Source organism: Melanotaenia boesemani, chromosome 7 (assembly GCF_017639745.1).
Source record: "Melanotaenia boesemani isolate fMelBoe1 chromosome 7, fMelBoe1.pri, whole genome shotgun sequence".
Lineage (NCBI taxonomy): Eukaryota > Metazoa > Chordata > Actinopteri > Atheriniformes > Melanotaeniidae > Melanotaenia > Melanotaenia boesemani.
In genome coordinates this window covers 21836444-21849366 of record NC_055688.1, presented here as the reverse complement: position 1 = coordinate 21849366, position 12923 = coordinate 21836444, and positions in this window count along the sequence as shown.

The following is a 12923-nucleotide window of genomic DNA, read 5'->3' as shown; positions in this document are numbered from 1 at the left end:
CAGAAACAATAAGGTCGAATTTAAATATATTTTCATATAAATAATGCTATGAGCCACTCCCTGAGAAAAAAAAACACATTAAAAGGCTTATGAATGTAATTGCCACAATCATTAAAGTGTGAGTAGATCTGACTATGAATTGCAGGTGTATTCTTTTGGCATGTGAGACACCAACTACCTACTGTGGTGTTGAGTGTGTTTACAAATTGTAACTTAATCTCATTCAAAGAGCAACATGCCAGACACCTTCACTAAAACTTCCACAAGTTTTAGCTTTAACATGTCACGGATGTCAGAGGATTTTCGAGATTTCTGTTCCCTTTCCTTTCATATCAGAGAAAGAAACATTTTACCTGAGATACAGGTGGGAATTAGACCACAGGATGGTCCACAGGGTAATCAGGTGACACTTTTTGGCCCACAACAGATAGAATAACTTAACAGCATGATGAAACATATTAAAACCACCTTGTTTTTACCTCTACCAACACATTTACACAACCTGCCTATAGCTTCTGTCAGCTTCTGTCTATAGCATCATCCTTGTGATTTCTGTTGAGTAACACTAATAGATGAATCCTAATGTCTCTAAGCTAAGCTGCATATTAGTTACATATAACAAAACTGAGTATCATTTCCCCTCTTTATCCATATTCTGTTATTGTCTGAGGAAGAGACAGATTAAGTCCTGCAATTCTTTAATTAGTAAAGAAATACAGCAGATATTTGCAACTGAAAGTAAGCAAGGCTACACCTTTTCTGCCCTGTTGTTATTGTCACAGCATTTCACTGATTCCCTGGCCCACAAAAATCTGAGAAAATACAGAGAGAGAGAGAGGGATAGAGAGAGAGTGAGGGGGAAGCCCTTATTTCACAGTCCACTGCCGTTTTCTCCGCCCAGTCCTACACACAAATACTCCACACACACCTTCCATCTGTTCTCACTGGGGATGGGGGGTGATGACTCACAGTCCCGTTTTATGTAATTGGATCAGACAGCTTTTAGCCACCAGGGGGCAGTAGACCCTGCAAATCTCCTCTACAGCAGGGCAGCAGTCCAGGAATAGCAAAAGGCTGAGGTGAATGTGGTGTTTCATAACCTAATTGACTATTGAGCCTACATTTTCTTCAGTTGTCACAAACTCCTATAGAAAGGAGTAGGAGGAAAAACTGATGGCAACTTTGTCTATTTTTCAAGTTATGTATGAGTTATACATAACAATACAAACCTCCAAGCCCTGAAATGCAGTATACCCTGCTGCAGATATATAACATAATTTGACAGCTTGTAATGAAGATCAAAGATGACAGAGCCTGGTGAAGGTGTTAAAGATTTGGTAGGAGGTGTGTGCGTTCAAATTAAGAGAAAGTGGCTTTTTCATTTTTTGCTTGTATTCAGATGGAAAAAAAAACCTGACCAAAAAAAAATAAATAAAAAAAAATAAAGCAAAATGATGCTGCCATGGTTGACTTCTTCTACAGGGGTGGGGTTCAAGGGTTCAGACAGCCCTTGGGCGTCACCTGCAAAATGTGGCTGAATGACACAAATCTGAGGCATCAAAACACGAGATGAGTACAAAAACGACACAGGATGACTGAAAATAAATGCAAAACACATGAAGTACAAACATTATCACAAAATATACAGAAGACATGACAGAAATGAAAAAAATTCAAATTAGTAAATGATGACAATCAAAAACAAAGTAGCACACATCAGGTGGAAATTGACTAAAATAGACATAAAATTACCCCAAAGAGACATAAAACAAGCACAAGACAAAAATAGCTAAATATACACAAACCACCCACAAAGAACTCCCAAAGGATCTCTGTGTTTGTTGGAGTTTGGACATTGTGTTCCTGTAGGAAATGTGGAGAGACATTTATATGTTCCATCTCAGGTGTTCTGGACTTTATAATCAATCTGGATGCTGTAATAGCTCAGAGTGCCCACTGGAGAGTGTGTGTGTCTTTGTATGTAACAGTAATAATCCAGTACAGCACTTATAATGTGTGTTTAAGTAGGTCTATGTTTGCATTCGGTGTAATATGGTTGTTAGTGTGTTTAAATATGTGTGTGTGAGTGTATGTGTGTGTGTGTGGGCAGTGTGTGGGTGTGTACATAGGAGAGCATTTGTTTGAGAGTGGCAGTGCCCACATAGATGAGTGGGAGGAGTGTTTGGGATGGCAGAGAGGAGAGTGCATGAGCGCCTGGGCCTCTCTTTTTTGGCACCTCATCCGGAGTATGATCTAATTTCTGGACAAGTCGTGCCCTGTGGGATGCAAAGAAAGTACCTGTGTTGGGGTTTTTGTGGGACCGGAAGTGGACAAACAGTCATGTGGGGAACAACTCCTGTTCAATGCAACAAACATGGTGGATAGAAAATACACTTTCACATGCTTTACAAACATGTTCTGTCCCTCAGTTTGATGCATGTTGCCATGATGGAGGAGCAATCTTTTCCCTTTTGATCTTCTCCTGTTGCATTACAAAAAGCTCTCCATGCCTCCCCCTCCACTACACTACAATGCAGGTATTATATTTATGAATGAAAGAGTGAGGTGGAGTGTCATTTCCCTCCACCCACAACCCTAGCACTGCGATTAGCTTATTAATGAAAAGAGCAGGCAGTGGAATCTGTGGGACATGAAAAACAGGATGCATAATACAAGAAGAGGTGAGTGATTATAGACTGAATTGGTGAGGACTCGAAGCAGGAAATGGCTCTCATCTGAATATTTGTTTACAGTATATATAGATATATGTTAAGAGGGTGAACAGTGGGGGAGGATTATTACAAAATAAAAAACACAAATAACTAAAAATAGATAGAAATTTATGCTACCTGTTATGTAAATATAACAAAGTGTGATGTAAAAACAGTATAAAACAAATGTTTTTGCTGTCAGAAAAGAAAATCTAACAGGATTGTGTAAGCTGCCTTGAGTCAAATGTAAACAAACATGAATGGGTAAAAGCTGAACAGTGTTTTGTTAATCTCTTGTAAATAAAAGACTAATGTACTCTCCTATATTTATGTATTTACCATAGATGTAAATATTTTGACTCTACCAAATGCTTTTGCCAATTTTCTGGAAGTTCTGATCGAGTTAATTCAGCATGGGAATGCACATGACAGTCTTCATAAGGCCTCACAGTTGATGGTGTTTGTCGGAGAAAAACCCAAGTCTTGAGGTTGAGTGAATTGTTAGAGCCCCAAAGCAGGATTGAGTGAAAGCACAAGAAATACAGGCAGATGCATGAAATTTACGCAGCATTGAAAATTCACTAAAACATCTTTCACATGGAAAATATTTGGCACCACCAACTAACTTCCAAACTGAATAATCTAGTGGAAAGGCCAGTGATAACGTAAAATGAGCTGCAGCACACATGGAAAGCCATCAGAGCATCATTCACTAATTAGACATTTATTGTAGATTTAATGCACCTTTTCATGAAGGCTTTCTTCATGAAAAGGTGCAACATGGCTGGCTGGGCATTAAGTAAAAGGCACCTGAATAATTTTCATCTGAGACAAAGATTAAACTGTGTGGTGAAAACAAGGCATTTGGGATCTTGTTATTAATTTCATCCATACAAGCACAATGATGGCAGTATTATTATGTGATGTTTATCTGTTATAAAGCTTATCAAAGGTTTTGAATTTCAGTGACTTGAAGCATACCTCCAAGAAAACTCAGGAATAGTATCTGGAAAACTATGAAATTCTTGAAGTGACCCAACCAGAGTCTGATCTTGAAGAAAAAATGCAGAATAAGCTTTGGCTATACTCCAACAAATGTATTAGGAAGTCTCAGATAGGGGAGAAATAGTCAGCTCCTCTTACGATAGTAGGACCAAGCAAGGAGTAGACATCCTTAAGATGCTGAGGCAGTATTCACCTCAAGCTGCAACTAGAAGATGACCTGTTGTGGCGTTTTATGATGTTTTGGACATCACTGCACTGATTGCAGGGGCAGACTGGGACAAAAAATCGGCCCCGGCATTTTGACCCAGACCAGCCTATATTTGATCATTTACACCACTAAATTTTGAGTTTGTTTAAATGTGAACATCAGCTGTACAACTCCTCAAATCCACTAAAACTATGCAGTTAGAAGGAATCAGTAAAAGCAGACATGAAACTTCCAAAAAGTGTAATTTGTTCATAAAATAAAAAAATCTATACTCCAGCACATTGATGGATGTTAGAGCAGCATTCATCCTACTCTGTGTTTTAACAAGAAAGAAAACAGAAAGAATGACATGAGAAATGATGGATCAGATTAAAACTGTTTCCAGTTAAAGTGTAAAAACAGTGTCTCTGTCTGCTGCCTGCTCCTCTCTTCTATGTTATCTCAACCAAGTTTAACAAAAGATTAAATGGGGATTTTGTTTTCTTCATTTTATCATAATGATGCAGTCTGGTCCAGAATAATTGGACTCTCTGGTAAAGAGGCAAACAACTACATAAGTAATAACTTATGGACTTAAGCGTAGGCTGAATAAATAAGTGTTTATTTCTGTATATTGTCTATACACATCCACACAGAAGTTGCCTTTAACACATTTTGACCCCAAAGTATCCAGCTAATTAGCCCACAACCAATAACATAAAGAAAATCTGAAAATTGCTGACTCATGGTTTATTTCAGAAAGACATTAAAGAGCTAAATTTAAGACCTGCTGTTTCAACCAGTGAACTCAATCAGTTAACCAGGTAATAAGACAGCTGTTTTATTGGCGTGTTTTCATCACTTCATCATTACTTTGTAAACAGCTAGCATGTTCACCGCTAACTGTTAGCGTGTTCACGGTTAATTTGCATATAATGATGAGACTTATTGGGTTTACTGGGTCTCTTCACTCAGAACACAACAGTAATGTGAAAACAGTGTGACTGCTGCAGTCCTCCTCATCATCATCCACAGCATCTCATGAAGGTCCTGCTGTGGTCGAACAGTCAATCATTTTTGGAGCTCTGCCGGCGTCTTTTCTTTTTCTTTTTTTTTTTTTTTTTCATTGCATAGTTTCTCTGCACCCCCTGTGGGCTCACCAAAGGCAGGAGGGACCATAGTGCAGTGTGAGCTTGGCGGCCGCAGAAGGCAGGGACCCTGGCAGTCTGATCCTAGGCTGCAGTAGTTAGCTCTAGGGACATCACCTCTCTGGAGGACAAAGAGCCTGAGCTATTGCACAAGGCTAAGTGGGTAGAAATAGTTGGACTCATCTCAATGCATGGCTTGGGCTCTGGAACCACTGTCCGTGAGAAGGGCTGGACCTTCTTCCGTTCTGGAGTTACTCCTGGTGAGAGGCGCAGAGCAGGTGTGGGCATACTCATGGCCCCCTGACTTAGTGCTTGTACATTGGGGTTTACCCCGGTAGACAAGAGGGTATGCCTTTGGGGAGGGGTTCAGGTCCTGACTTTTGTTTGTGCTTGTGCCCTGAACAACAGTTTAGAGTTCCCACCCTTTTTGGAGTCCTTGGATGGGGTGTTAGAGAGCACTCTTTTCTTTTCTTTTTTTTCATTTAGACACAAGGAACCAACATTTTTTGGGAGACTGAGAACACAAATTTTTTTAAGTCAGGTTCCAAAAGGAATTAATAGGGAACATCAATATTTGCTACTTATAACAATAAACATATATACTTTGTCAGAAAAAACCTATTGATGAGGCCACACCTCGAGCATCTCACCAGTTTTGGCTCATGTACTATGATTCAGTGAGGTCAGTGATCTTGTGCAGTTACGGTAGTGAAGTAATTCACATCTGTCCTGGTAACACGGATTTTTCCTGCTTGATTTCATGAAACATATCTGAAAAACACCACCGTACAGATTATTTGTTGATCATTACCTTCATTACAGTTTTATTCAAGGACAGGACTCTGCCGGAATGCATAATTTGTGACTAGAACCTAGCCAGTGAAAGCATAAAACCAGGCATGGTTTCAGCAGATGGGAGGTCCACAGCTTTTTGGTAGTTGCATGAAGGGGGTCTTCAATGAAAATAAGTTGGAAACCACTGTTTTAGGGTACAGACAAATAACATAAGGTCACTTGGACTGATGAAAATTTAAGGGGCAAAGGATTTGTATGATCGATCTATGTTTAACATGTTAGCATGTTGGTGGAAATGGTTCTGCAGCTTTTTTTTTTTTTTTAAGCATATTAAGTCTATTAAATTGCAATAAGATTTAATTTTATGGGGTCACTCAACGTCAGCATAAAATTCCATGCTTATCTGATAGCTTTTGAGATATTACAGTTTGAATCAAATTTGCATACAGATTGAGTAATTTCACTAGTTTGAATGAAGAAAAAAAGAGGACATTATTGTTTAAAGATGACATTATGCTGTTTGAGGTTTCCCTTTTCCTTTAGTGTGTTAATGATGTGCCTTGGTACTGGAGACAGAACCCAAAAACAAAGACAAAAGCCAGATTACAAATAGATTTATTAAGTGTTTAGAACCAAAACAGCTGCTGGGGCTGTGAAGGCTCATTCAGGAGGGCGGGGTTTCTGGTATGGACTGTGTGAGGGTTTTCCTGAAGTGCATGAAACCAAAACCTTGCAGGCATGTGCAGAGTGACCAGAGGATGGATGAGCTCTAGGGACTGGCTGATGGTTTGAATCAGTTTCCAATTAATTGAAGAGCTTTATAAATCCAAACTGATGATGATGATAGGAAGTCCAAAAATCCAAACTGTAGATAAACTAGCACCAGCTGAAGAACAGATCTAGGCTTTAAAGGAGGAAGCCATCAGCAGTCACAGGTGAGCTGCATGTGCCATTAATCTGCACCTGGAAACCCCAAGAGAAAACACAAAAACCAATAGTTAAGGCTTTGTTTGTACATTTAAACATTTTTACAAAGTTGCGAAAGTCCACACCAAAAGGTTCATGACAAAATTCTCTCCACACAAGACATCCTTCCTGAACTGCCTAACAGAGCATTTCAGAAGTTCTTCAAATAGTGTGAGAAAAAACAATGTTTTTTTTCTTTAAAACATACAGTAACCAAACCAAACATCTGAACCTAAAATTAACACAATATACAATATGATTTTTAAATATGCAGGAGCTCTAAAGTTGAACTTTCTGAATTAGTTTTGAGTGGATTGTGTATTTAGGATTAAATTCTGTAGGACTTTCTTCTTAAAAGCGTGACCACTTGACAATGCAGGCATGACCCCAACATATCACAAAACAGTTTCTTTTTGTGAAATTCTCCCTGAACTGCCATCTTGTTACACAACTGGATTCATATCTTGTTAACTCTTGAAATAATAAGCTTATCAGTCTTGTCCAATTACAGGTTCAATTGCTGGGTATGTTCATTAATTCGGGTCAATGTAATCTCCCATCAACACTGGGAATTTAGTGCACGTTATCGCACTGAGCAGGATATTGAGTCACATGTCAGTGATTAACAGAAGCATTATTAAATGTTTGACTGTGTGCAGTAGTCTGGGATGATTGCACATTCCACGTGAAGAAGTCTATGTCAAGAAACAGGTGCAAGCAAAAACATTGAGGACACAGAAAACTTGTATGTATTTTTAAACAAACAAAACTTAGGCAGAGATGTGTTGTGTGTGGATTGTTAAGACTGATTCATATCAAAATCTCAGCGAGACCTAGACCCGCTTACTTTCAGTTCCTTCACTCGTTGCGTAAATGTGGTTACCAAGAGACAGCAACGTGTTGCTATGGATGTGTGGGTGTAGAGCGCCAAAAGGGACTGATGCTGAAAACACATTCAGCCCTGAGAAAAATAACAGAGAAGAAGTGAAAGGTATGAGAGTGACAGGGAGCAGAAGGCTAGAGAGGAATTTTGTGAATCACGAAAACACAAAGTGATTGTGATACAGATATTTGGTTAGCTGCTGATGCACTTTTAAAGAATTCAGGCAAAAAACAGGGCAATGAACTCAACAGTAGAGAAAAGTTACAGAGTATATTTACCCAAGGAGTCAAGACCACTGTTGACATATTGGGGCTGTGTGTGCATTTTCCATAAGTTCCTGGTTTGACTTGTGAACGCTGCTTCATTTATCCAAGACATAGCAATGTCTCCTGGTTGGTCTTTGGTACAGAATTTTAAAACTTATCTGAATGGACAAACACAAAAATGATGAATAACACAGATTATCCCTATAAAATGGGTTGTGGTAAATCCAATTATCCTCTGACTTTCTATCTAGATATTTATCTTTCTATTTAGATATGATTAAATACTAAAACCAGTCCTATAAGCATCAGTTGTACCTTGTCTTAAGTGATAGTTATAAAATATATTGATCATGGAAATGAATGCATTCATTCCACGACTGTATGCCTTTGATCTTACGGCTTGTTGAGTCTTAATCTTTCAGTATCTGAAAAAAGTAGAATTGTGGAGTATCTTTTTAGTCTCTGTGACCCTGAACAGAATAATACAGGTTCAGAAAGTGGATGGATATTGTAAAGCAGGAGAATAAAGTTTGTAAATGTGAGAACGATGTGTACTTTACTTGTCAGCAGTGGGGATCTGTCCCGCTTCAACACCACCCACCTCCTCACACATGAGTTACAATAGAACTCATGGGATTTGTTAATTTTACTAACAATGGCCTCCTCTCACAAATCATCTACAACTTTTATCAGATAAGAACCAGACTGTATTAGTTACATTTCATCGCTCTCCAGTGTTTACATCTTCTTATAAAGCTAAACTCCTAAAACAGAGAAACTCCCTCTACCCATGTAAACACACAGCAAGCTCCCACAACAATCAGGCAATTAACAGACCATAATATTATCATTATTTATACCTAAACTTTTAACTTTTAACAGGTTAGTCTTAACTGCATAGAGTAATAATAACATAAAAGGCTGCTTTTCTGGAAAAAGGCTTGTCATTACCTGTTACCCATTTCCAGCTTGTTGACACCATATTGTGTGTTCTTGAAACGCTATAGATAGAAAGTAGGCCTTAGTGGGAAAAAATGAATGAATGAGTTGATAGTAATAGACCCTAACCATTCATGAATCAGCCAATAATGAATGGATGAGGGAGAGTGGACAATATGAAAGAAGAAGGAGAAAATTAAATAATGACAGTTATGTTTGAGGAGTCATTTGTTTGGTTGCAAAATGCTGGGTCAGTAAAGGTGTACTCTGAGCCACACTGCACAAGGACAGCAGGGGGAAAAAAAGAGGTTAAATGGACTGAGTCTTAGAAAAAAACAAAGTACAAATCCATTCAATCTGTCCCTCCTACACTCTAGAAACCCACTCACTGCTTTGTTATGCAACAGCTCAATCTATCTCCTTATTTCGAACATACATCCAGGTATACTCTGCATGAATATCATCACTTGACCAACACATCCACTGTCTCTGACCCAGTTTATCTACACTTGACCTTTTGGCTGAAAAGGAGGCTGAGAGTTAATTGAGGGAAGCAGAACACAGATGGGGAAAAGAGGGAGGAAAAGGCAGAGAAGGAGTCTCAGTGAAAGAGCTGCTGCTAGGAGGTTTTTCATGATGTAACACATCTACATCACATCACCATGGCAACCCTGCATCAGCACCAACTAATTGTGTGGAGAAAGAGTCAGTGTTTGTGCTGGTATGTTACAGTACAATACTCTGGAAAAAAAAAAAGTCTAAAAAAATCAATGACTTATTGTAAACTAGGATAAAGAGGTTACATAGAAATGTGTATAATAATTAGTTTAAAGAGGTAAATGAATTTTAGCTGATTACAGTTTCCAAACTAAGTAAAGATGTCTCAAACTTGTCTTGGACTTGGATGTTTCATAAATACCTTGATCTTGTCTTTGAGCATGAACACATGAAATCTCACATAGAAGCAGCCTCTCATGGTTGTCTTAATAGTCAATGGAACAATGCAGGCATTTACTAAGTTATTGTCCCCATGTTCTCCTGAGAGGCTAAGAATAATCCAGGGACCTTGGAGAGACAGAAAACTCTCACACAACTAAAGAACCCTGGTGAAAATCTTATGTTCCTTGTTCTGTACCCTGGTGGCTAAAAATAAACTGGATATTGAAACTTGAAGAGAAAAGGTGCAAGGCTGCTGGCTCACAAAGCCAAGCAGAGAGAGGGTGGTAGGGAGTGATGGATAAAGGCGGGAGATGAGGTGCAGAAGCGTGAGTGGGTGTTTGTATGGCTCATATTCACAGATTGTGTCTGTCTGTTGATGGGTCTGACCGACTCAAAATCTGACTGGGCGATCAAACTCAGCAGCACATTAAATTTGTTAAAACACTACAAAAATACAGGATAATTAGCAGTTTTCCACTCTATGTTCATACATATTAATATACAGCATATCCATGTTTCACTAGCCTAATTTTGATCTTTTTGGGTTCTCCTAGCAAACACTGAAAAGAAAGAGGATCAACTAAAGTGGTGGTTAAGCTCATAAGATAAAACTCCCCCAAAAAAGATCCCCAAAAACTGAGTAAGACTGGTTGAACTGGTGAACACGAGCAACTTACAGGTGATATCAAATCAAGATTTTTTCAATTACATGGATCACAAAACCAAAGGTATTCAGGGGAGGAACACCCAGAGGACATCATTTTGGTTCAGTTTTATTCAACCAAATGATTACATCTAAAATACATCTCTTGTATAATTGCTTTTCATTCAGTCAGATGCAGAAGATACAGGTAAGCTTTGTGAAAGAGAAAAATAAGAAATGAGGAATAACATAATAACCCCCCGCCACCCCTCTCCCAACTGTGCTTAAAATATCAAGATATTCTGATAAAAGAGAGATCATTATTAACAAATGCACAAACATATCATTGAATAATTTAGATAAAATATTAATACACTCAAAATTCAGTTTGATACTATTTTAATCATGGTTGCATTGTAATCCTGGGAATTTCATGGTTGTAACACTAGTTTAATTAATTCCTGCTGCCTCTGTTGTATTGTACATGCACAGTTATTACTGCAGCATGTTACTTACTAACATAAGAACTTTTAAGCAAACATTTAGCGGACAATCACATTTTTTGCACACTTTTTGTACCACTGCTGCAAATTTGAAAAAACAAAAGGAGTTAAACCAGTTAACCTGTTTAGTCTAAATGTGTCGTGGTTTATCTGCTGATGTTTTCTCTTACTTTCAAATACAAATTCAGTATGCCACATGTTTACATCACACTACATATTTAAAAAGCGCAAATTAATAGTATATTTTCCTTCAAATCAAATTATTTTTGGGGCTCCATAAAGACTCAGACAAGCCCTGCTGATCATCTTCACACCTGAACTAGCAAGTGATGAAAGGTTTAATTTAATTTAATGTTTTACTCCACTATGTGAAAATAAATGTCTTCTCTCAACATGTTTTGTGATTTGATCAACTGCAAATTTTCTAGATACAGAGAAATGGCTCATTCCAGACATTTGGTTTGCAGAATTTGGGTTCACTTACTCCTTTAGAGGCTGGAGTCACTGCAAATAAGTACAAAGTTGTTTTTAGTAATCAACAGACACATTTCTGTACTCATAGAGTGGTCTTTTCCAAGATGAAAATGCTTCAGTCCGCAGGGCATCAGTGAATGGTTTGATAAGAAGGATGTGAATACTACCAGGCCTTAACAAATAACTTGACAAAAACTGAACAGAATTTAGACTGACATGTTAAACAACATTCTCAAAAACACAAAAGAAAGGAATATCTTATTAAAGACTGGCAATCCATCCCTTCAGCGCACTTACACAAACTTATATAATAAATGCTGAGAAGTTTTCCTTCAGATAAATGGTGGCTGAGCACCTTGCTGAGAGGCCTTGGGTTGGTTTAACCTTTAATTTGCTACCAGTCTGTATTCATTAATGGAAATCAATCTGTGTGGGTGTGTTAAATTTACCTAGTGGCTAAGATATAAAATAGCAAAGGTCTTTCACATCTAGCAAAGGGTTTATGTTGCCACTGTTTGTAGCTGTGATCAGTATTTATTTATGGAAGGATTCATGATGTTGATGAGGTTTAAGTTCTGGCACAGACTATGAGATTTTATGATGCTTTTGTTTAGTTTTTATTGAAACCAGTATTCTTTTTGCTCCTCAGCTGGACTTAATTCCTGTTTGATTTAGCAGCATGTTCCAGGTGTTTAGTCTTACTTCCTGTCCTTTTTTCACACTTGGGTTAATACTGATTGCTCCTCACCTCCGATGTGTTTTTCATCACTTCTGTAGGTGTATATACTACTAAGCTTCATTTGGTACTCACTGCATCATTGTTGTTAGATGTTATAGGGGGATATATATATATATATATATATATATATACAATCTTCTTACAGGATTCCCTGCCATTTTGGTTTTGCTTTAAAGCAGTGTTTCTCAGTCCAGGTCCTTGGGACCCACTGCCCTGCATGTCTTAGACGTGCTCCTACTCTAACACACCTGGTTCAAATTAATGAACTCCTTCATGAATTTCTTTGCAGCCTGTCAATGAGCCATTCATTTAACACACCTGAATTAAATGATTGAGCCATTCATTTAATTCAGGTGTGTTAAAGTAGAGGTACTTCTAAAACATGCAGGACAGGGGGTCCTGAGGACCTGGATTGAGAAACACTGCTTTAAAGTGTATTTTTTACATTTACATACTTAGCTCCCATCTGTCAGCCTCTGTGGGTCACTCTTCCACTACTATAACAGCTGTGACAGAGGCTATCATTTCCAACTGATTTTTTGTGTTTCCTTGTCAACTGCTGCTTCCTAAAATCTGTTTATGTTTGTGTAATCTAAATTAGTAGGAACAGTGCTGTATGCCACAGAGGGTCTTACTTTGGAATGAAATTCAGTTTAAAAAAAGTAAAACTCTTATATAAAGTAGGAGAGAAAACATCAAAACAGATAAAGTCAGCTGTGTGCTCA